Source organism: Microtus oregoni, unplaced genomic scaffold (assembly GCF_018167655.1).
Source record: "Microtus oregoni isolate MIOR12 unplaced genomic scaffold, Mior012 000051F_ref0000332, whole genome shotgun sequence".
NCBI lineage: Eukaryota > Metazoa > Chordata > Mammalia > Rodentia > Cricetidae > Microtus > Microtus oregoni.
In genome coordinates this window covers 10,057,591-10,071,251 of record NW_024543811.1, presented here as the reverse complement: position 1 = coordinate 10,071,251, position 13,661 = coordinate 10,057,591, and positions in this window count along the sequence as shown.

Genomic DNA, 13,661 nt, shown 5'->3' with positions numbered 1-13,661 from the left:
GCACCCTGAGGACTGAGCACCCAGCACCCTGAGCACTGAGCACCCAGCACCCTGAGTACTGAGCACTGATCACACTGAGCACTGAGCACCCAGCACCCCGAGCACTGAGCACCCAGAACCCTGAGTACTGAGCACCCAGCACCCTGAGCACTGAGCACCGAGCACCCTGAGTACTGAACACCCAGCACCCTGAGCACTGAGCACTGAGCACCCAGCACCCTGAGCACTGAGCACTGAGCACCCAGCACCCCGAGCACTGAGCACCCAGCACCCTGAGCACCCAGCACCCTGAGCACTGAGCACCCTGAGCACTGAGCACCCTGAGCACTGAGCACTGAGCACCCAGCACCCTGAGGACTGAGCACCCAACACTCTGAGCACTGAGCACCCAGCACGCTGAGTACTGAGCACTGAGCACACAGCACCCTTAGTACTGAGCACCCAGCACCCCGAGCACTGAGGACCCAGCGCCCCGAGAACTGAACACCCAGCACCCTGAGCACTGAGAACCCTGAGTACTGAGCACCGAGCACCCTGAATACTGAGCACCCAGCACCCTGAGCACTGAGCACGGAGCATCCCGTGGACTGAGCACCCAGCACCCTGAGCACTGAGCACCCAGCACCTTGAGTACTGAGCACCGAGCACCCCGAGCACTGAGCACCCAGCACCCTGAATACTGAGCACCCAGCACCCTGAGCACTGAGCACCCAGCACCCCGAGCACTGAGCACCCAGCACCCCGAGCACTGAGCACCCAGCACCCTGAGTACTGAGCACCCAACACCCAGAGTACTGAGCACCCAGCACCCTGAGCACTGAGCACCCAGCACCCTGAGTACTGAGCACCCAGGACCCTGAGTACTGAGCACCCAGCACCCTGAGCACTGAGCACTGAGCACCCAACACCCTGAGCACTGAGCACTGAGCACCCAGTACCCCGAGCACTGAGCACCCAGCACCCCGAGCACTGAGCACCCAGCACGCTGAGCACTGAGCACCCAGCAACCTGAGCACTGAGCACTCAGCCCCCTGAGTACTGAGCACCCAGAACCATGAGTACTGAGCACCCAGCACCCTGAGTACTGAGCACTCAGCACCCTGAGTACTGAGCACCGAGCACCCCGAGCACTGAGCACCCAGCACCCCGAGCACTGAGCACCCAGCACCCTGAGCACCCAGCACCCTGAGCACTGAGCACCCTGAGCACTGAGCACCCTGAGCACTGAGCACTGAGCACCCAGCACCCTGAGGACTGAGCACCCAACACTCTGAGCACTGAGCACCCAGCACGCTGAGTACTGAGCACTGAGCACACAGCACCCTTAGTACTGAGCACCCAGCACCCCGAGCACTGAGGACCCAGCGCCCCGAGAACTGAACACCCAGCACCCTGAGCACTGAGAACCCTGAGTACTGAGCACCGAGCACCCTGAATACTGAGCACCCAGCACCCTGAGCACTGAGCACGGAGCATCCCGTGGACTGAGCACCCAGCACCCTGAGCACTGAGCACCCAGCACCTTGAGTACTGAGCACCGAGCACCCCGAGCACTGAGCACCCAGCACCCTGAATACTGAGCACCCAGCACCCTGAGCACTGAGCACCCAGCACCCCGAGCACTGAGCACCCAGCACCCCGAGCACTGAGCACCCAGCACCCTGAGTACTGAGCACCCAACACCCAGAGTACTGAGCACCCAGCACCCTGAGCACTGAGCACCCAGCACCCTGAGTACTGAGCACCCAGGACCCTGAGTACTGAGCACCCAGCACCCTGAGCACTGAGCACTGAGCACCCAACACCCTGAGCACTGAGCACTGAGCACCCAGTACCCCGAGCACTGAGCACCCAGCACCCCGAGCACTGAGAACCCAGCACGCTGAGCACTGAGCACCCAGCAACCTGAGCACTGAGCACTCAGCCCCCTGAGTACTGAGCACCCAGAACCATGAGTACTGAGCACCCAGCACCCTGAGTACTGAGCACTCAGCACCCTGAGTACTGAGCACCGAGCACCCCGAGCACTGAGCACCCAGCACCCTGAGCACTGAGCACCCTGAGGACTGAGTACCCAGCAAACTGAGCACTGAGCACCCAGCACCCTGAGTACTGAGCACCGATCACCCTGAGCACTGAGCACCCAGGACCCCGAGCACTGAGCACCCAGCACCCTGAGTACAGAGCACCCAGCACCCTGAGTACTGAGCACCCAGAGTACTGAGCACCGATCACCCTGAGCACTGAGCACCCAGCACCCTGAGTACTGAGAACCCAGCACACTGAGCACTGAGCACCCAGGACCCTGAGTACTGAGCACCCAGCACCACCCTCAGCACTGAGCACCCAGCACCCCGAGCACTGAGCACCCAGCACCCTGAGCACTGAGCACCCAGCACCCCGAGTACTGAGCACCCAGCACCCCGAGTACTGAGCACCGAGCAACCCGAGCACTGAGCACCCAGCACCCTGAGTACTGAGCACGCAGCACCCCGAGCACTGAGCACCCAGCAACCTGAGTACTGAGAACAGATCACACTGAGTACTGAGCACCCAGCACCCTGAGTACTGAGCCCCCAGCACCCTGAGTACTGAGCACCCAGCACCCCGAGCACTGAGCACCCAGCACCCTGAGAATGAGCACCCAGCACCCTGAGTACTGAGAACCGAGCACCCTGAGTACTGAGCACCCAGCACCCTGAGTACTGAGCCTCCAGCACCCTGAGTACTGAGCACCCAGCACCCCGAGCACTGAGCACCCAGCACCCCGAGAATGAGCACCCAGCACCCTGAGTACTGAGCACCCAGCACCCTGAGTACTGAGCACTAAGCCCCCAGAGCACTGAGCACCCAGCACCCCGAGCATGGAGCTCCCAGGACACCGAGCACTGAGTACTGAGCACCCAGCACCCTGAGTACTGAGCACCGAGCTCCCCGAGCACTGAGCACCCTGAGTACTGAGCACCCAGCACCCCGATCACTGAGCACCCAGCACCCTAAGCACTGATCACCCAGCACCCTGAGCACTGAGCACCCAGCACCCTGAGTACTGAGCACCCAGCACGCTGAGTACTGAGCACCCAGCACCCCGAGCGCTGAGCACCCAGCACCCTGTGTACTGAGCACTGAGCACCCTGAGTACTAAGCACCCAGCACCCTGAGTACTGAGCACCCAGCACCCTGAGCACTGAGCACCCAGCACCGTGAGCAATGAGCACCCAGCACCCCGAGCACGGAGCACCCAGCACCCTGAGTACTGAGCACCCAACACCCAGAGTACTGAGCACCCAGCACCCTGAGCACTGAGCACCCAGCACCCTGAGTACTGAACACCCAGCACCCTGAGCACTGAGCACTGAGCACCCTGAGCACTGAGTACTGAGCACTGAGCACCCTGAGCATTGAGCACCCAGCACCCCGAGTACTGAGCACCCAGCACCCTGAGCACTGAGCACCCAGCACCCTGAGTACTGAGCACTGAGAACCCTGAGTACTGAGCACCGAGCACCCTGAGTACTGAGCACCCACACCCTGATCACTGAGCACGGAGCACCCCGAGGACTGAGCACCCAGCACCCTGAGCACTGAGCACCCAGCACCTTGAGTACTGAGCACCGAGCACCCCGAGCACTGAGCACCCAGCACCCTGAGTACTGAGCACCCAGCACCCTGAGTACTGAGCAACCAGCACCCTGAGCACTGAGCACTGAGCACCCAGCACCCTGAGCACTGAGCACTGAGCACCCAGCACCACAGCCCTGAGCACCCAGCACCCCGAGCACTGAGCACCCAGCACCCTGAGCACTGAGCACCCAGCACCATGAGCATTGAGCACCCAGCACCCTGAGTACTGAGCACCCAGCACCCTGAGTACTGAGCACCCAGCACCCTGAGTACTGAGCACTCAGCACCCTGAGTACTGAGCACCGAGCACCCCGAGCACTGAGCACCCCGCACCCTGAGCACTGAGCACCCGGATTACTGAGCACCCAGCACCCTGAGCACTGAGCACCGATCACCCTGAGCACTGAGCACCCAGCACCCCGAGCACTGAGCACCCAGCACCCTGAGTACTGAGCACCCAGCACCCCGAGTACTGAGCACCCAGCACCCTGAGTACTGAGCACCCAGCACCCCGAGCACTGAGCACCCAGCACCCTGAGAACGGAGCACCCTGAGTACTGAGCACTGAGCACCGAGCACCCTGAGTACTGAGCACCCTGAGGACTGAGCACCCAGCACCCTGAGCACTGAGCACCCAGCACCCTGAGTACTGAGCACTGATCACCCTGAGCACTGAGCACCCAGCACCCCGAGCACTGAGCACCCAGAACCCTGAGTACTGAGCACCCAGCACCCTGAGCACTGAGCACCGAGCACCCTGAGTACTGAACACCCAGCACCCTGAGCACTGAGCACTGAGCACCCAGAACCCTGAGCACTGAGCACTGAGCACCCAGCACCCCGAGCACTGAGCACCCAGCACCCTGAGCACCCAGCACCCTGAGCACTGAGCACCCTGAGCACTGAGCACCCTGAGCACTGAGCACTGAGCACCCAGCACCTTGAGTACTGAGCACCCATCACGCTGAGTACTGAGCACTGAGCACACAGCACCCTGAGTATTGAGCACCCAGCACCCCGAGCACTGAGCACCAAGCGCCCCGAGAACTGAGCACCCAGCACCCCGAGCACTGAGCACTGAGCACACTGAGCACTGAGCACCCAGCACCCCGAGTACTGAGCACTGAGCACCTTAGTACTGAGCACCCAGCACCCCGAGTACTGAGCACTGAGCACCCTGAGTACTGAACACCCAGCACCCTGAGCACTGAGAACCCTGAGTACTGAGCACCGAGCACCCTGAGTACTGAGCACCCAGCACCCTGAGCACTGAGCACCCAGCACCCTGAGTACTGAGCACCCTGAGTACTGAGCCCTGAGCACCGAGCACCCTGAGTACTGAGCACCCTGAGGACTGAGCACCCAGCACCCTGAGAACTGAGCACCCAGCACCCTGAGTACTGAGCACTGATCACACTGAGCACTGAGCACCCAGCACCCCGAGCACTGAGCACCCAGAACCCTGAGTACTGAGCACCCAGCACCCTGAGCACTGAGCACCGAGCACCCTGAGTACTGAACACCCAGCACCCTGAGCACTGAGCACTGAGCACCCAGCACCCTGAGCACTGAGCACTGAGCACCCAGCACCCCGAGCACTGAGCACCCAGCACCCTGAGCACCCAGCACCCTGAGCACTGAGCACCCTGAGCACTGAGCACCCTGAGCACTGAGCACTGAGCACCCAGCACCCTGAGGACTGAGCACCCAACAGTCTGAGCACTGAGCACCCAGCACGCTGAGTACTGAGCACTGAGCACACAGCACCCTTAGTACTGAGCACCCAGCACCCCGAGCACTGAGGACCCAGCGCCCCGAGAACTGAACACCCAGCACCCTGAGCACTGAGAACCCTGAGTACTGAGCACCGAGCACCCTGAATACTGAGCACCCAGCACCCTGAGCACTGAGCACGGAGCATCCCGTGGACTGAGCACCCAGCACCCTGAGCACTGAGCACCCAGCACCTTGAGTACTGAGCACCGAGCACCCCGAGCACTGAGCACCCAGCACCCTGAATACTGAGCACCCAGCACCCTGAGCACTGAGCACCCAGCACCCCGAGCACTGAGCACCCAGCACCCCGAGCACTGAGCACCCAGCACCCTGAGTACTGAGCACCCAACACCCAGAGTACTGAGCACCCAGCACCCTGAGCACTGAGCACCCAGCACCCTGAGTACTGAGCACCCAGGACCCTGAGTACTGAGCACCCAGCACCCTGAGCACTGAGCACTGAGCACCCAACACCCTGAGCACTGAGCACTGAGCACCCAGTACCCCGAGCACTGAGCACCCAGCACCCCGAGCACTGAGCACCCAGCACGCTGAGCACTGAGCACCCAGCAACCTGAGCACTGAGCACTCAGCCCCCTGAGTACTGAGCACCCAGAACCATGAGTACTGAGCACCCAGCACCCTGAGTACTGAGCACTCAGCACCCTGAGTACTGAGAACCGAGCACCCCGAGCACTGAGCACCCAGCACCCCGAGCACTGAGCACCCAGCACCCTGAGCACCCAGCACCCTGAGCACTGAGCACCCTGAGCACTGAGCACCCTGAGCACTGAGCACTGAGCACCCAGCACCCTGAGGACTGAGCACCCAACACTCTGAGCACTGAGCACCCAGCACGCTGAGTACTGAGCACTGAGCACACAGCACCCTTAGTACTGAGCACCCAGCACACCGAGCACTGAGGACCCAGCGCCCCGAGAACTGAACACCCAGCACCCTGAGCACTGAGAACCCTGAGTACTGAGCACCGAGCACCCTGAATACTGAGCACCCAGCACCCTGAGCACTGAGCACGGAGCATCCCGTGGACTGAGCACCCAGCACCCTGAGCACTGAGCACCCAGCACCTTGAGTACTGAGCACCGAGCACCCCGAGCACTGAGCACCCAGCACCCTGAATACTGAGCACCCAGCACCCTGAGCACTGAGCACCCAGCACCCCGAGCACTGAGCACCCAGCACCCCGAGCACTGAGCACCCAGCACCCTGAGTACTGAGCACCCAACACCCAGAGTACTGAGCACCCAGCACCCTGAGCACTGAGCACCCAGCACCCTGAGTACTGAGCACCCAGGACCCTGAGTACTGAGCACCCAGCACCCTGAGCACTGAGCACTGAGCACCCAACACCCTGAGCACTGAGCACTGAGCACCCAATACCCCGAGCACTGAGCACCCAGCACCCCGAGCACTGAGCACCCAGCACGCTGAGCACTGAGCACCCAGCAACCTGAGCACTGAGCACTCAGCCCCCTGAGTACTGAGCACCCAGAACCATGAGTACTGAGCACCCAGCACCCTGAGTACTGAGCACTCAGCACCCTGAGTACTGAGCACCGAGCACCCCGAGCACTGAGCACCCAGCACCCTGAGCACTGAGCACCCTGAGGACTGAGTACCCAGCACACTGAGCACTGAGCACCCAGCACCCTGAGTACTGAGCACCGATCACCCTGAGCACTGAGCACCCAGGACCCCGAGCACTGAGCACCCAGCACCCTGAGTACAGAGCACCCAGCACCCTGAGTACTGAGCACCCAGAGTACTGAGCACCGATCACCCTGAGCACTGAGCACCCAGCACCCTGAGTACTGAGAACCCAGCACACTGAGCACTGAGCACCCAGGACCCTGAGTACTGAGCACCCAGCACCACCCTCAGCACTGAGCACCCAGCACCCCGAGCACTGAGCACCCAGCACCCTGAGCACTGAGCACCCAGCACCCCGAGTACTGAGCACCCAGCACCCCGAGTACTGAGCACCGAGCAACCCGAGCACTGAGCACCCAGCACCCTGAGTACTGAGCACGCAGCACCCCGAGCACTGAGCACCCAGCAACCTGAGTACTGAGAACAGATCACACTGAGTACTGAGCACCCAGCACCCTGAGTACTGAGCCCCCAGCACCCTGAGTACTGAGCACCCAGCACCCCGAGCACTGAGCACCCAGCACCCTGAGAATGAGCACCCAGCACCCTGAGTACTGAGAACCGAGCACCCTGAGTACTGAGCACCCAGCACCCTGAGTACTGAGCCTCCAGCACCCTGAGTACTGAGCACCCAGCACCCCGAGCACTGAGCACCCAGCACCCCGAGAATGAGCACCCAGCACCCTGAGTACTGAGCACCCAGCACCCTGAGTACTGAGCACTAAGCCCCCAGAGCACTGAGCACCCAGCACCCCGAGCATGGAGCTCCCAGGACACCGAGCACTGAGTACTGAGCACCCAGCACCCTGAGTACTGAGCACCGAGCTCCCCGAGCACTGAGCACCCTGAGTACTGAGCACCCAGCACCCCGATCACTGAGCACCCAGCACCCTAAGCACTGATCACCCAGCACCCTGAGCACTGAGCACCCAGCACCCTGAGTACTGAGCACCCAGCACGCTGAGTACTGAGCACCCAGCACCCCGAGCGCTGAGCACCCAGCACCCTGTGTACTGAGCACTGAGCACCCTGAGTACTAAGCAACCAGCACCCTGAGTACTGAGCACCCAGCACCCTGAGCACTGAGCACCCAGCACCGTGAGCAATGAGCACCCAGCACCCCGAGCACGGAGCACCCAGCACCCTGAGTACTGAGCACCCAACACCCAGAGTACTGAGCACCCAGCACCCTGAGCACTGAGCACCCAGCACCCTGAGTACTGAACACCCAGCACCCTGAGCACTGAGCACTGAGCACCCTGAGCACTGAGTACTGAGCACTGAGCACCCTGAGCATTGAGCACCCAGCACCCCGAGTACTGAGCACCCAGCACCCTGAGCACTGAGCACCCAGCACCCTGAGTACTGAGCACTGAGAACCCTGAGTACTGAGCACCGAGCACCCTGAGTACTGAGCACCCACACCCTGATCACTGAGCACGGAGCACCCCGAGGACTGAGCACCCAGCACCCTGAGCACTGAGCACCCAGCACCTTGAGTACTGAGCACCGAGCACCCCGAGCACTGAGCACCCAGCACCCTGAGTACTGAGCACCCAGCACCCTGAGTACTGAGCAACCAGCACCCTGAGCACTGAGCACTGAGCACCCAGCACCCTGAGCACTGAGCACTGAGCACCCAGCACCACAGCCCTGAGCACCCAGCACCCCGAGCACTGCGCACCCAGCACCCTGAGCACTGAGCACCCAGCACCATGAGCATTGAGCACCCAGCACCCTGAGTACTGAGCACCCAGCACCCTGAGTACTGAGCACCCAGCACCCTGAGTACTGAGCACCGAGCACCCCGAGCACTGAGCACCCCGCACCCTGAGCACTGAGCACCCGGATTACTGAGCACCCAGCACCCTGAGCACTGAGCACCGATCACCCTGAGCACTGAGCACCCAGCACCCCGAGCACTGAGCACCCAGCACCCTGAGTACTGAGCACCCAGCACCCCGAGTACTGAGCACCCAGCACCCTGAGTACTGAGCACCCAGCACCCCGAGCACTGAGCACCCAGCACCCTGAGAACGGAGCACCCTGAGTACTGAGCACTGAGCACCGAGCACCCTGAGTACTGAGCACCCTGAGGACTGAGCACCCAGCACCCTGAGCACTGAGCACCCAGCACCCTGAGTACTGAGCACTGATCACCCTGAGCACTGAGCACCCAGCACCCCGAGCACTGAGCACCCAGAACCCTGAGTACTGAGCACCCAGCACCCTGAGCACTGAGCACCGAGCACCCTGAGTACTGAACACCCAGCACCCTGAGCACTGAGCACTGAGCACCCAGAACCCTGAGCACTGAGCACTGAGCACCCAGCACCCCGAGCACTGAGCACCCAGCACCCTGAGCACCCAGCACCCTGAGCACTGAGCACCCTGAGCACTGAGCACCCTGAGCACTGAGCACTGAGCACCCAGCACCTTGAGTACTGAGCACCCATCACGCTGAGTACTGAGCACTGAGCACACAGCACCCTGAGTATTGAGCACCCAGCACCCCGAGCACTGAGCACCAAGCGCCCCGAGAACTGAGCACCCAGCACCCCGAGCACTGAGCACTGAGCACACTGAGCACTGAGCACCCAGCACCCCGAGTACTGAGCACTGAGCACCTTAGTACTGAGCACCCAGCACCCCGAGTACTGAGCACTGAGCACCCTGAGTACTGAACACCCAGCACCCTGAGCACTGAGAACCCTGAGTACTGAGCACCGAGCACCCTGAGTACTGAGCACCCAGCACCCTGAGCACTGAGCACCCAGCACCCTGAGTACTGAGCACCCTGAGTACTGAGCCCTGAGCACCGAGCACCCTGAGTACTGAGCACCCTGAGGACTGAGCACCCAGCACCCTGAGAACTGAGCACCCAGCACCCTGAGTACTGAGCACTGATCACACTGAGCACTGAGCACCCAGCACCCCGAGCACTGAGCACCCAGAACCCTGAGTACTGAGCACCCAGCACCCTGAGCACTGAGCACCGAGCACCCTGAGTACTGAACACCCAGCACCCTGAGCACTGAGCACTGAGCACCCAGCACCCTGAGCACTGAGCACTGAGCACCCAGCACCCCGAGCACTGAGCACCCAGCACCCTGAGCACCCAGCACCCTGAGCACTGAGCACCCTGAGCACTGATCACCCTGAGCACTGAGCACTGAGCACCCAGCACCCTGAGGACTGAGCACCCAACACTCTGAGCACTGAGCACCCAGCACGCTGAGTACTGAGCACTGAGCACACAGCACCCTTAGTACTGAGCACCCAGCACCCCGAGCACTGAGGACCCAGCGCCCCGAGAACTGAACACCCAGCACCCTGAGCACTGAGAACCCTGTGTACTGAGCACCGAGCACCCTGAATACTGAGCACCCAGCACCCTGAGCACTGAGCACGGAGCATCCCGTGGACTGAGCACCCAGCACCCTGAGCACTGAGCACCCAGCACCTTGAGTACTGAGCACCGAGCACCCCGAGCACTGAGCACCCAGCACCCTTAATACTGAGCACCCAGCACCCTGAGCACTGAGCACCCAGCACCCCGAGCACTGAGCACCCAGCACCCCGAGCACTGAGCACCCAGCACCCTGAGTACTGAGCACCCAACACCCAGAGTACTGAGCACCCAGCACCCTGAGCACTGAGCACCCAGCACCCTGAGTACTGAGCACCCAGGACCCTGAGTACTGAGCACCCAGCACCCTGAGCACTGAGCACTGAGCACCCAACACCCTGAGCACTGAGCACTGAGCACCCAGTACCCCGAGCACTGAGCACCCAGCACCCCGAGCACTGAGCACCCAGCACGCTGAGCACTGAGCACCCAGCAACCTGAGCACTGAGCACTCAGCCCCCTGAGTACTGAGCACCCAGAACCATGAGTACTGAGCACCCAGCACCCTGAGTACTGAGCACTCAGCACCCTGAGTACTGAGCACCGAGCACCCCGAGCACTGAGCACCCAGCACCCTGAGCACTGAGCACCCTGAGGACTGAGTACCCAGCACCCTGAGCACTGAGCACCCAGCACCCTGAGTACTGAGCACCGATCACCCTGAGCACTGAGCACCCAGGACCCCGAGCACTGAGCACCCAGCACCCTGAGTACAGAGCACCCAGCACCCTGAGTACTGAGCACCCAGAGTACTGAGCACCGATCACCCTGAGCACTGAGCACCCAGCACCCTGAGTACTGAGCACCCAGCACACTGAGCACTGAGCACCCAGGACCCTGAGTACTGAGCACCCAGCACCACCCTCAGCACTGAGCACCCAGCACCCCGAGCACTGAGCACCCAGCACCCTGAGCACTGAGCACCCAGCACCCCGAGTACTGAGCACCCAGCACCCCGAGTACTGAGCACCGAGCAACCCGAGCACTGAGCACCCAGCACCCTGAGTACTGAGCACGCAGCACCCCGAGCACTGAGCACCCAGCAACCTGAGTACTGAGAACAGATCACACTGAGTACTGAGCACCCAGCACCCTGAGTACTGAGCCCCCAGCACCCTGAGTACTGAGCACCCAGCACCCCGAGCAATGAGCACCCAGCACCCTCAGAATGAGCACCCAGCACCCTGAGTACTGAGAACCGAGCACCCTGAGTACTGAGCACCCAGCACCCTGAGTACTGAGCCTCCAGCACCCTGAGTACTGAGCACCCAGCACCCCGAGAATGAGCACCCAGCACCCTGAGTACTGAGCACCCAGCACCCTGAGTACTGAGCACTAAGCCCCCAGAGCACTGAGCACCCAGCACCCCGAGCACGGAGCTCCCAGGACACCGAGCACTGAGTACTGAGCACCCAGCACCCTGAGTACTGAGCACCGAGCTCCCCGAGCACTGAGCACCCTGAGTACTGAGCACCCAGCACCCCGATCACTGAGCACCCAGCACCCTGAGCACTGATCACCCAGCACCCTGAGCACTGAGCACCCAGCACCCTGAGTACTGAGCACCCAGCACGCTGAGTACTGAGCACCCAGCACCCCGAGCGCTGAGCACCCAGCACCCTGTGTACTGAGCACTGAGCACCCTGAGTACTAAGCACCCAGCACCCTGAGTACTGAGCACCCAGCACCCTGAGCACTGAGCACCCAGCACCGTGAGCAATGAGCACCCAGCACCCCGAGCACGGAGCACCCAGCACCCTGAGTACTGAGCACCCAACACCCAGAGTACTGAGCACCCAGCACCCTGAGCACTGAGCACCCAGCACCCTGAGTACTGAACACCCAGCACCCTGAGCACTGAGCACTGAGCACCCTGAGCACTGAGTACTGAGCACTGAGCACCCTGAGCACTGAGCACCCAGCACCCCGAGTACTGAGCACCCAGCACCCTGAGCACTGAGCACCCAGCACCCTGAGTACTGAGCACTGAGAACCCTGAGTACTGAGCACCGAGCACCCTGAGTACTGAGCACCCACACCCTGATCACTGAGCACGGAGCACCCCGAGGACTGAGCACCCAGCACCCTGAGCACTGAGCACCCAGCACCTTGAGTACTGAGCACCGAGCACCCCGAGCACTGAGCACCCAGCACCCTGAGTACTGAGCACCCAGTACCCTGAGTACTGAGCAACCAGCACCCTGAGCACTGAGCACTGAGCACCCAGCACCCTGAGCACTGAGCACTGAGCACCCAGCACCACAGCCCTGAGCACCCAGCACCCCGAGCACTGAGCACCCAGCACCCTGAGCACTGAGCACCCAGCACCATGAGCATTGAGCACCCAGCACCCTGAGTACTGAGCACCCAGCACCCTGAGTACTGAGCACCCAGCACCCTGAGTACTGAGCACTCAGCACCCTGAGTACTGAGCACCGAGCACCCCGAGCACTGAGCACCCCGCACCCTGAGCACTGAGCACCCGGATTACTGAGCACCCAGCACCCTGAGCACTGAGCACCGATCACCCTGAGCACTGAGCACCCAGCACCCCGAGCACTGAGCACCCAGCACCCTGAGTACTGAGCACCCAGCACCCCGAGTACTGAGCACCCAGCACCCTGAGTACTGAGCACCCAGCACCCCGAGCACTGAGCACCCAGCACCCTGAGAACGGAGCACCCTGAGTACTGAGCACTGAGCACCGAGCACCCTGAGTACTGAGCACCCTGAGGACTGAGCACCCAGCACCCTGAGCACTGAGCACCCAGCACCCTGAGTACTGAGCACTGATCACCCTGAGCACTGAGCACCCAGCACCCCGAGCACTGAGCACCCAGAACCCTGAGTACTGAGCACCCAGCACCCTGAGCACTGAGCACCGAGCACCCTGAGTACTGAACACCCAGCACCCTGAGCACTGAGCACTGAGCACCCAGAACCCTGAGCACTTAGCACTGAGCACCCAGCACCCCGAGCACTGAGCACCCAGCACCCTGAGCACCCAGCACCCTGAGCACTGAGCACCCTGAGCACTGAGCACCCTGAGCACTGAGCACTGAGCACCCAGCACCTTGAGTACTGAGCACCCATCACGCTGAGTACTGAGCACTGAGCACACAGCACCCTGAGTATTGAGCACCCAGCACCCCGAGCACTGAGCACCAAGCGCCCCGAGAAC